The sequence below is a fragment of the Sinohyriopsis cumingii genome, chromosome 6 (assembly GCF_028554795.1).
Source record: "Sinohyriopsis cumingii isolate HCF-2022 chromosome 6, ASM2855479v2, whole genome shotgun sequence".
Taxonomy (NCBI): Eukaryota; Metazoa; Mollusca; class Bivalvia; order Unionida; family Unionidae; genus Sinohyriopsis; species Sinohyriopsis cumingii.
Genome location: NC_142966.1, coordinates 161,643,393 through 161,656,091, shown reverse-complemented (window position 1 = coordinate 161,656,091; position 12,699 = coordinate 161,643,393). Strand labels below are relative to the sequence as shown.

General features: G+C 33.9%; 1 protein-coding gene across 1 annotated transcript in view; it reads right to left on the bottom strand.

Moving 5' to 3' along the window:
• The window catches only part of LOC149798410 (uncharacterized), a 55,592-nt gene extending 47,509 nt beyond the window's left edge, over nt 1-8,083 (bottom strand). The window contains exon 1 of the mRNA XM_089960594.1: nt 7,947-8,083. The gene's annotated coding sequence lies outside the window, so the exon portion shown is untranslated. The remainder of the gene's footprint in view (nt 1-7,946) is intronic.
• Between the last annotated feature and the right edge of the window lie 4,616 nt (nt 8,084-12,699).

Genomic DNA, 12,699 nt, shown 5'->3' with positions numbered 1-12,699 from the left:
TACAGTTGTCAACATCCTTGACCTGTCTGCAGCATTTGACACAATAAACCATAAAATTTTACTTTATTATTTCCAGCATGTATTTGATTTTGTGTCCGTAATAGGAAAACATACCAGTCCAATTGATCAACACTTTGGTGTTGCAGATGTCTCTCTTCTATATCCCATTTTCTTCATTCTATAAATTAAGCCGCTCTCAAGTGTATTAGATCCGCATATATTATTCTCACCTATTGTACGCTGATGACTCTCAAATAACAAAATCTAGATGCCAGACAGGTGTTGACGCTACCATCCAAGGAGTAGAGAGCTGCATTTCTAATACGAGGTCGTGGATGACATGTAACAAGCTGTAGATGAATGGTCATTTGACTAAAACTACTCTGATCGGCACGGATTGACTTTCTTATTCACATTCTTTCTCTCAAACAATAAGTATCGGCAATACCAGCATAATATTGACATAGCCAATAAGAAATAATAAAAAGATGTCCTATCCCAATTTGTATCCCATTTGAATTCCGATAGTCTTTTTTAGAAATGTAGTCTTCACATGACCTCTCTATAGTACTGAAACTACCTTTCCGAGAGTAGCCAACGAAATTCGCTCTGCCTAGGGTGGTATATATATATATATTACAGTTGTCAACATCCGTGACTTGTCTGCAGCATTTGACACAAAAAAAAAAAACATAATATGTTACTTCATTATCTCCAGCATGTATTTGATTTTGTGTCCGTAATAGGAAAACATTCCAGTCCAATTGATCAACATTTTGGTGCTGCATATGAGGTCATGGATGACATGTAACAAGCTGCAGATGAATGATTATATGACTAAAACTATTTTGATCGGCACGGAATTGAGTTTCTTATTCACATTCTTTCTCTCAAACAATAGGTCTCGCCAATACCAGCATACTATTCACATAGCCAGTACAATACGTATGTGTCACTCTCGACACTACTCACTCATTTCAACAACTTGTACTGAACACATTCAAGACTACAAATGTGAGCTCAGACGTATCAACTCCAATCGTAATTTTCTTTCGAGTGAGACCACTAAAACACCAGTGTGTTTCTTAGTACTTTGAAGGCTGGAATATTGTAATTCAATTTTATCTGGTTTGTCCTAGTTTCTACTACAGAAACTTCAGAAGGTTCAAAACACGGCTACTCAGATAATTCTTAGAATACGAATACCTCCACCCTTGCTCTTAAGCTTCAATGACTACCGGCGTTCCAGAATCGAATACAAAATCTATACACTATGCTAGACTTCCTTGACTTACGCCAATGCAATATACCCATCGGACCTCTCCCATGTGTACATGCTATTAAAATGAAATGACTGTAAATGAAAGCTTTGCTTAAATTGTGAACATCAGCTTATGATATATCTATAACATATTTGAGTTATAAGATCAAGGTGACGATATATGTTAAACTGACAGACATTTAAAACAAATGCCACTTTAGGATTTAACAATTTCAAACAAGTTAAAGGACTGAGAATAAAACAGTAGTGTTGATGTGGTAACATTGTTTATTTCCGAAACAGGCAAAACAATGTACCGTTTCGTAATCATTTTGACTTGGAGCAAATGTTTCCAGCAGATACATCTGCATTTTAAAAAAAAATAGCTTAAAAGAATATCACATTAAGAGGTAGCACTGATGTAATTCAAGCCGAAATAACGAAAACGCACAGACAATCGAAACTAAATTTCGCGCAGCAAAAATGTGAATACATAGTATATCATTTAATGGAAGAATTAAAGCAGGGAAATATGTACGAACAAAAGTGGTTTAAGGAAAAAACTAAACCAATACTAAAGAAAATATTCAAAACTCAAAAGGGTTCTTTGATAGTTTTAAGTCTAATTTGCATCAAATATATTGTTTGAAACCTATGGATATAGCCATGCTGCATACACGTTTGATGCACGTTACGCATATTCAATTATGCTTTTCGGCAAAGTAACGTTCCAGTACTTGGAGGTTATGTATGTACAAGCAGAGATAAATCAGCAGCATACTACTCATTCTGTTAATTTAGAAAATGTATATGATTATTTGCATTTGTTAAAAAATATCGTTCTTATGTCTTGAGGTAAATGCTTTATTAAAAATTTTGTGAACAATATTAAAAGATGACTAAAAGCATACAAATGGTTTGAAATTAAAACCCAACATGAACATCAATATTTGTTACGTATAGATATATCAACAACAACAATTATGGTTATAGGAGCGACAGAGTGCGCTATGTGTTGTGTGATTCGGCAACTGACAGTTTATACCACGATAAACTCAGAAAAAAAAACATTAAAATCTTAGTTGATCAAACACAGCTGATTTCCTGAATGAGAGAGTGACTAAAACAATCATCGTCAAACATTACTTCAAAACCAGTTCAGTCTAAAATGAATAAACGCGGTGAGAACAAATAATTTTTGATCTTGGTATCATGAATGATAATTTGAGAAAGGTAAGATCAGAGACAGAAATACACAGATTAATGGTATAGAAGTTTCATAGTGTGTTATGTATGTAAATCAGTTTAGGATCCCTTTGATTTTCACATACTAATAGGTATTGTCAACTGCTCCATGTCTATCTTCCTAATGGTTCCAGATTTAAATTTAGACTTACAAAAAGAGTGATTGTGTGAGGAAACCAAGTCTACGTACTGGAGAATATTTACTTGAAGAACGAGCTATTACCTCTGACTCAGTTTGCGCAATCGGCTAATGATAAATGTATATATGGAATTGCTTTCTTCGACGATTCTCCATTTTGCTTTCTTCGACGATTCCATCTTAATGGAGAGTATTACTGCCTACATAACATCAACGAATTTCACAGTTAATTCTCGCACGATGAGTTCAAATGTGTTTTCATACTGTGCAACATCAGCAAATGAGAGAAGCAATCAAGTATTCCATCGATGAACAACAAAGCACACATAAATAAGGAACGATAGTCCTAATTTGTATAAAGGTAATCACTGTATATGGTTTGATTCACGGTAGTTGTATTTCATTAGCCATCGCAAATGCACATCTCAATTTTAAATCCACTGAAAATGTTCAAGCCTTCACAATGAATATTTTCTTTGTCCCAGAATTACTTATTTGATGTAAACAAAAACATTCAGCTCAAATCAGTTTTAGGCACGAATATAAATACATTATAACATAATAATATGTTGAATGACTAATGATGCGAACAGACAAGCTTAGAGGAAATATTTTTATATCCAGTGTAAAATGGTTAGACGAGGGCACAAAACCAACTAGAAGCGTTTGTGGTCTGTAAAATATAAACTATGTAGATAAAACAATTACAAATTAATTAAAGATGGAGACGAAAACATTACAAGCCAGTTTAAAATTCTGAGGAAAGCTAAAGTGCATTATTATAATCTATGTAATGAGGAAAAACAGTTAACAGATATAGACGTAGACTTATTCTCAAACAACTCATACTCAAAGGAGGATACACCAAAAACAGGGCGATATATTGGCGAATATATAACGATCTTGTATGCACATTATGGAGGAATCACAATTTGCGAGTATGATATTATTAATCGATTTTGAACAAACATTTTAAAGTTCTTGCTTTCTTTAATGTAGGATCAAGAATGTGGCATGTGGCTAAAACCTTTTATTGTATTATCCAATCTGCAGCTTTACCAAATGGCTTTCTTTAAGAGTTTTTCAAAGACTCCAAATGTTGCAGACAGGGTGATCAAATATTCCAATATGTCTCGTTATTATTTGAAGACATATTGCTTGTACTATTAAAGAATAATACAATTATAAAAGTTAGCACGCTAAGTGAAATGCTATATAACTGTCACAGTTTGCAGGTCATACCCCATTAAGTCTTGCTGGTTCCTTTGAATTTATGGAAACTTCTTTTGACGAATTAAACTTCATTGCAATATCTTTTCAGGACTGACACTTGACATTGCCAAAAAAGGGAGGTATCGATAGGAAGTAAAACGCAGAGTGCAGAAACATTTTATAACAGGTTACAATTACAGTCCGTGACTGATTTACATCAATGGGCATTAGGTTTTGATGGATTTGGATACATTGATAAAGATTATTGTTGAAAATAAAATAGAAATGATTACAAAGTGTTTAAACATTAGAAAAAATGCTCCACAACAACAATTTGTAAAATAGCAGTTCTGAAAACTTTAATTATTCAAAACCTTAATTGTGTGTTCATCCCGTCACCAAATCCTCTGGATAATATAATAGGTGAATTAAATGAGTTCATTTTCAATTTTATATGAAAGTCAAAATTACACAAAGTACAAAGAGTCGTTATGCATAATACATTTTTCAATGATGGCTTGGCAACGATAGACATTTATAAAGGTTATGTTAACTTTGAAAATATCATGGATTCCTATGTCTCTTCTATCAAAACATTATTTGTCAATTTGTTGGAGCATGACATATGTGAGATCAAATAACTGTTCCTTTTATGAGATAAAAATGTAATGCCGTTATAAGAAACACCCAAACATAACAAAATATGTTTTCGAGCGTGAAGTGTTATTGGCGTTACTAGAGAAAACAAATTTATGAAAGAACGCACTTATAAGTTGAACAAAGTACAAATGTTCTATTAGGAATGGTTTGAACAAAATATAATCTATATTGGTGATACACTTTCAGGGAAATATTTTTGATTTTGATTTTTTCAAAGCTTAATATGGTCTCAGCATAATTTTCCTTAATTGTCAATGTATAATTCAGTGTTTAAAGTTCATATGTAAAACGTCCTAGTTATTTGTAACGACGCCGGTTAGACCATTTATCCATTTCCAAATTAATTCATAATAATAAAGGTGTAAAGATCTCAAAGCTCTTTCAAAACGGATTGTAAACGAACCAGTGAAAACTAATGGTATAACACTTTCACTTTGAATAAGGATGCGTGACCTAACATATGTTCTATCGTTTCTCAATTAGAAGAGACTCAAAATTAGAGTGGTTTCATTGTTATGAAGCCCCGAATATACTTTGTGGTATTTAAAACTGCACTGATATAGTATCACGTTAATTTAAAACAATCAGTACATACAGATAGATATAAATTTCTATGATAATTTGTTTTGATTTATAACGTATTTTTGTGCAATTTATTTGCGACAGTAAGATAACAGATCACTTTCTCAAAACACCAAAAACATGAACAAAGGCATTTTGAACGAGCTTTTCAAAGCATTATTGCAAAATGTTTCACATGCAAACGTGTATAAATGATACATTATTTCGTATGCTACACCAGGAATGGTTTCATAAATATTTTGCGACAAGGATTTACAAATGTTTCACTGTTAATAACACATATATTTGCGATGGTTATATTACGTTGATATTTAATTAAGCAAAGAGTTCAAATCTACAAATAAAAGAGTGGCTTTGGAAAATGGACAAAGCATTGATTAAAGTATTCCCTCTCGAATGAAAAACGAGTAGGTGGAAAACAACACTACAAGTGTATTCAAACGTTTCTTTGGAAGATCAAGACTGAAACAATCATTGAAATAATGGAATGTTTAAATCTAAATCACAGCAGTGACAAATACGCAATCAAATAATAATATGTATCACATAACCTAACGAGAACTAAATATTTTTATAACAGTATGACAATTTTAAGAATACTTTTGATAGCATTACGTTCAAGCTCACATATATGCACACCTGTTTCCTCTCCATCTCCATGCCAGCATTCTTATGCAGATACGAAAACACATCCAGCCAGTCACAGAGACTCATGATACTCTTCTCAGACATTATGAGTTGTTCTTACGATACGATACTTTTTTCAATGGAATAATTATGGACAAGTAAGGAATACTTATTATCTTGTTGATGACGATTATGAAGCTACAAATCTGTTTGAGAAAATTACGTTCTTCGAACCATCTGTTCTCCGTTTTGCTATTCGTTCCATGCAACGAACTTTCTTCTCCAACATTACCATACAGAATAGCAAAACTTAGGAATAGCGTTTCCCACATTCTGGTATAGTCCCGAGGTTATGCATACGTCAAAATTTCTTTAAAACCCTTCTCGAACTTCCCTTCATCCATCATATCGTACAACCCCACAATTTCGTAAGTCACACCAGTAAACTTGACAGAAAACATATACATACAATTTTAACGAGATAATAAAAATGCATACTTTCTCAGCATTCGTCAAGGCAAAAGACACATGAATACTCGAAATAAGTTCCGAATTCCATAACACACAGAGGCAATACTGGATAGAACAGGAAAACAATTGCTAATATGAAGTGAATCTGTATAGCAAATCTGAGAATTTCACTAAAAATCCTAGCCCCAATTCATGGTACCCTCCTCTTCTCTCATGTCTCTAACGTTTACGCGTATCGTTACCTTTAGTATGCTTTATTTACGACTGGTGTAAATATGACGATTTCATATTGCAGATGACTCAAAAAATCACCTTCTTAATATGATCATATTTTTCCTGCTGTTGAGAGCGTTTTCTCTAGCAGGCAAACGAAAATAATAAAATGCTTTACAACTTCTGAACGTATAGTAAGATTTTTAATCAAAGCAAAGAATCAGTAACAGCTTTTAGGATATATGTACACTTTAATTAGTTTGTTAGAAAGGTTTTCACCTGGTATTAAATCAAACAACAATCCAAAGTAAGAACATCGTTGACAGTGAAATTGAGCTTAGCAATATTTATTGGCGGTTACCTATATGGATATTAATACGTTAGGCCGTCTGAAATATGTTTCGCCTTCCTTGAGAACTTGGTATGTATGACAAGTAAAAAATGACATCCACCTGGACTATATCTAAGAATTCAGGGCCCAAATAATAGAATATCTCTCACTTGTGTATTGCACACATCTTTGAACCTTTGTTGTTGTTGTTGTTGGGTTTAAAGCCATTTTTCAACACACGATAGGCTATACATGGAGGCCAGTATTAATTGTGGAGGAAGAACCTGGAAATACTTTCTCAGTAATCTTTGTTACATTTATTATAAGGGAGGGTGAATTCTGCGTACAATGTGATGACATCAATTAGTATTTTCCAGTCGCAGCGTAATTGTTTAATTTAATAATAAATTACATCTTTGATTGGACGTTAGCTAGCTTTGTCGTTTGGCAGGGCCATACAAACTTTAGAATTGCATTACATGTTATTTTCTGTTGAAGTCGACATGACCTCGTTCGCAAACAGAATTACGTGATGATTACCGAGGAGTTTCTCTTGATTGGTTAAACTATACATATACTATTCTATGTTCACCCACATTCACTAAATGAAACTATTAATATTTTCTTTAGAAACTTGAATACGTCTTAATTTTACATAAAATATAAATAAGCCAAAATTGTTCAAATTCAATCTTTAAAAGAAAAGGTGTTCCTTCATAACATCCACATTTAGAGATACGCGATTGTGAAACAAAAAATGTGTATCATGGGTTAAGCTTTGAATTAGTATTATCGTCCAGTTTTAAAAAAAAATGTATATGGTGTAGGTTTATTTTATTTAGATAAGAGGGATCCAGAAATGGTCTCGTTGTTGCTTTGAACCAAGACTTGTATTTTTGGAATATCATCACAAATAGAAATGAGACTTAAACGTTTGCTTTTATGTGATCTAGTACTGAAACATATCGCTATGGTCCAGATTAGAATTTTATATATGGTACTTTGACCTTGGGATTTTCTTAAATAGTAGTAGTCCAGAAATGGCCTTAGATATACAAGATTTTAAATGTTTCTTTACAAGCGTTTAAAAGGTCCAACACTAGCACATACTTCTTACGTATATTAGTCTAAGTTACTTATTGATGTCACGCGCTTGTTTATCAAAGTACCAGTATCATATATAGCGTTTGGTGGTATTTACTTACCTCTTTTGCAATTGTCACCAACCCATCCAGTCTTGCATCCATAGACGCAGTGTCCGTCCAATGTGGAGCAACTGCTATTGCCGTATAAACAATTACCACATGTTTCGTTGCAGTTATAACTGTATTGTCCTGTGTCACAGACTGATGAAAGAAACAAATGTTAATTACGACATTTTCGCAGTCTCAACCTCGAATTGTATCATTATTTTGTATCAATAATAGTAACATAAAAAGCTGACAGACAACACACCAAGAAATGAACAATAAGTCCACAAGGATGTAATGGTCACGTGTATTTGATAATTTGTTTCACCAGTCTAACTGGTATTAATTATTGTATCCACTGGCGTGTTTGAAGTTATTAAGAAATGTAATCGATCTTTACGATTCCTTCATTCCGAGAATACATATCTTTGTATGCGAGCAGTATGTTTAATAATGCAAATTCAACATATCAGATCTAGCTTTTGATTGTGCATAAGCATTTTATACCAGGTTAATAGTACAGTCCTTGACTGAATTTACAACACTGGGCATCAGGTTTTGATGGATTTTGATAAATGTATACAGATTAATGTTGAAATTAAAATAGAAATGATTATAAATTGTGTAGACATTAGAAAAAAAACTCCATAATAACAAGTTTTAAAATGTCAGTTCTGAAAACCTTAATTATTTAAAAGCTTAATTGCGTGTTCATTCCCTTTACCAAATCCTCTGGATAATGTAATATTGGAATTAAATGAGTTCATTTTCACTTTTGACAGTCAAAGCTGCACAAAATGCAAAGATCCATTGTGCATGACACATTTTCTAATGGTGGTTTTGCAATGATAGACATTGATAAAGTTCTATTAGGTTTGAAAATATCATGGATTTGTGCGTCTCTTCTATCACAAAAATGTTTGTCAATTTGTTGGAGTATGACATATGTGAGATTAAATAACTGTTCATTTTAGGAGGTAAAAATGTACTGCCATTACGAAAACCCAAACCCAACAAAACATGTTTTCGAGGATGAAGTTTTATTGGCGTGTTATTAGAGAAAATATACCTCGTTCAGGAGAAGGTCTTATGAAAGCAAATGTATGGATGAACGCACTAATGAGAGTGCAGAAAGTACAATTAATCCATGAGAAATGGATCATGCATAATATAATCTATATTGGTGATACTCTTTCAGTGGAGTATTACTGATTTCGATTTTTTCAAAGCTAAATATCGTCTCGACATAATTTTCCTTAATTTGTAATCTGAATTCAATGTTTAAAGTTCATATGCAAAAAGTTCTAGTTATTTATAACGACACCGGTCAGACCATGTATCCTTTTCCAATTGTATTCATGGTAATAAAAGTGTATAGATCTTAGAAACCTTTCCAAACGGATATTAATCGAATAATGAAAAAATAATGGAATGACACTTTCAATTTAAGTATGGATGTGTGGCCTAGCATGTGTGGTAAAGCTGTACAATTTGAAGAGACTCACATTAGAATTGTTTTATTTGTGTGAAGTCCAGAATATACGTTGATGTGTTTAAAATTGCACTGATTGAAGTATCTCGTCAATTTAAAACAATCAATGCATTTAGATGGATAAACATTTCTACGATAATTGATGTTTGGTTCATGACGTAGTATTCTGCAATTTATGTGAGACAGTAAGATGCCAGGCACCTTTCGTAAAACAACACAACATGAACAAACGCATTTTGAAAGAGCTTTTCAAAGCATATTGCAAGATGTTTCACATGCAGACGTGTATAAATGATACACTATTTCGTATGCAACACTCGAAATGGTTTCATAAATATTTTGCGACACGGATGTACGAATGTTTCGCAGTTAATAACACAAATAATTGCGATGATTATATTACGTTGATATTGAATTTAACAAAGAGTTCAAATCTACAAATAAAAGAGTGGCTTTGAAAAATGGACAAAGCATTGATTAAAGTATTCCCTCTCGAATGAAAAAAAGCAGGTAGATGAAAAACGAACTACAAGTGTATTCAAAGATTTCTTTGGAAGATCAAGACTGAACCAGTCATTGAAATACTGCACTGTTTAAATCTGAATCACAGTAGTGAAAAATACGAAATTAAATACTAAAACGTATCACACAACCTAACGAGAAGAGAAGTATTAAAATGTTATGAATACTTGTGATAGCATTACGTTAAAACACATATATCTGCACACCTGTTTCCTCTCCATCTCCATGCCAGCATTCTTACACAGATAAAACAACACATCCAGCCAGTCACATACACTCATGATACGCTTCTCAGACATTATGAGTAGTTCTTAAGATACGATACTTTTTTCCATGGAATAATTATGTGCAATAAGGAATGCTAATTATCTTGCTGATGACGATTATGAAGCTATAAAACGGTTTTGAAACATTACGTTCTTCGAACCATCTGTTCTCCGCTTTGCTATTCGCTCCATGCAACAAACCTTCTTCTCCCACATTACCATACAGAATAATAAAACTTAATAATATAGTTTTTCACATTCTGATATAGTCCTGAGGTTATGCAAACGTCAAATATCTATAAAACCCTGGACAAACTTCCCGTGTTCCATCCTATTTTGTAGCCACACCATTTCGTAAGTTACACCTGTCAACTTGACAGAAAACATATACATGAAACTTTGATGAAAGAATAGAAACGCCAATAGACGATGCATGCCTGGATGGAACAGGAGAACAATTGCTAATATAAAGTGAATCTGTATATCAAATATTCATTATTCATAACCACAGAGAATTTCACTAAATTTCCTAGCCCCAAGTCATGGTACCCTCCTCCCCTCTCATGCGCTCTATGTCTCTAACGTTTACTCGTCTCTTTACCTTTAGTATGCTTAGCATAAGACCGGTGTAAATATAAAGATTTCATATTGCAGATGACTCAAAAAATCACCTTCTTAATATGATCATATTTTTCCTGCAGTTGAGAGTGTTTTCTCTAGTAGGCAAACGAAAACAATACAATACTTGACAACTTCTGAACGTATAGTAAGATTTTTAATCACAGCAAATAACAAGTAACAGCTTTTAGGATGGATGTACACTTAAATTAGTTTGTTAAATAGGTTTCCACCTGGTATTAAATCAAGCAGAATCTACAGTAAGAACATCGTTGACTGTGAAATTGAGCTTAGAAATATTTATTGGCGGTTACCTATATGCATATTAATACGTTAGGCCGTCTGAAATATGTTTCGCCTTTCTTGAGAACTTGGTATGTATGACAAATAAAATATGACATCCACCTGGACTATATCTAAGAATTCAGGACCCAAATAATGAAATATCTCCCACTTGTGTATTGCACACATCTGTTTACCTTTGATGTTGTTGTTGTTGGTTTTAACGCCATTTTTCAACACGCGATAGGCTGTACATGGCGGCCAGTACTGATTGTGGTGGAAGTACCCGGGAAAACCCCGAAAAAAACCATCGACCCAAGAGAAGCTACTGGCAGGCTTTCTCACATACCCATATTGGCTGAACCCGGGACTCGAACCTGTGCAGACTGAGGTGAGATGGCATTGATCCGTAACGGAGAGCGCTTTAGACCACTCGGCCACTCGGGGCCCCATATTAACCTTTAGAATGACTAGTGTGAGACTGGGCTAAAAATGAAGATATCTATATTACAGGAGACTCGGGGAAAAGCATTTATTCCATGCTTGCATTTAATATTGCGATGAGTGTTCACGTATGCATTCAGTATAAAAAGTATGTAAAATACGTGCACTCATGACACAAATTCTGATAGGCGCAAAATTCTGAAATAACAAATTGACTTTATGGTGGATAAGAGAACTAAAAAATGTTTGTATTTATATATATATATATATTTTTTTTTTCAAACGAGATTGAGTTCAAGAAGGGTCTTCATGTTGTTAATGATCATCTCTTAGTTATTTTGAGCTCGTAAATATCCATTAGCCTTGTATTTAAATACATTAAAAATTTACAAGCTTTACACATTAAATTCCTTTTCATCGTGTTTTAGTAGAAACCTGAGTATGATGTACACTGTTAAATGTTAATTGTTGGATACATCTTTCTGCATTCAAGCAGAGTAACTTGCGTAACTAGGATATAGAGACTAAGCTATATCTTTCCGAAACTTAGCGGAAATAACGAGTTTGATACGGCGTACAAATAGGTCAAGGATTTTCCTTTGCCGAACTCGGCACAAAGCACATAAGAGATTTTGTATCTATTACATATCACCTTTCTCTTTCGAATACTTTCTCAAATCACATTAGGGGCCCCGAGTGGCCGAGTGGTCTAAAGCGTTCACCGTTCCGGATCACTGCCATCTCACCTCTGTCTGCGTGTGTTCGAGTACAAGTCTTGGTTGGCGTGGGTACGTGGGAAAGCCTGCCAGAAGCTTCTCGTAGGTCGGTAGTTCATCCCTTGGTTTTCCACGGTTATTCCTCCACCAGTTATACTGACCGCCATGCATAGCCTATATTGTGCTGAAAAATGGCGTTAAACCCTAGAACAACAACAATCCAATCACATTATATTGGGCTGCTAAGTCGCAAATTTAGACCCAATAAAAGAATACAATTCGTCTTTCCTAGTCTATATGAATATATACAGGGTAATACCTCTTGCCCATTACATTACCTGGATACCAAAAGGTGTCGCCAATGTTTAGTGGTTGGAAGGGTTATTAAGTAATCTGACTGTGCAACTAGTCTCGGAGAAACATTACAC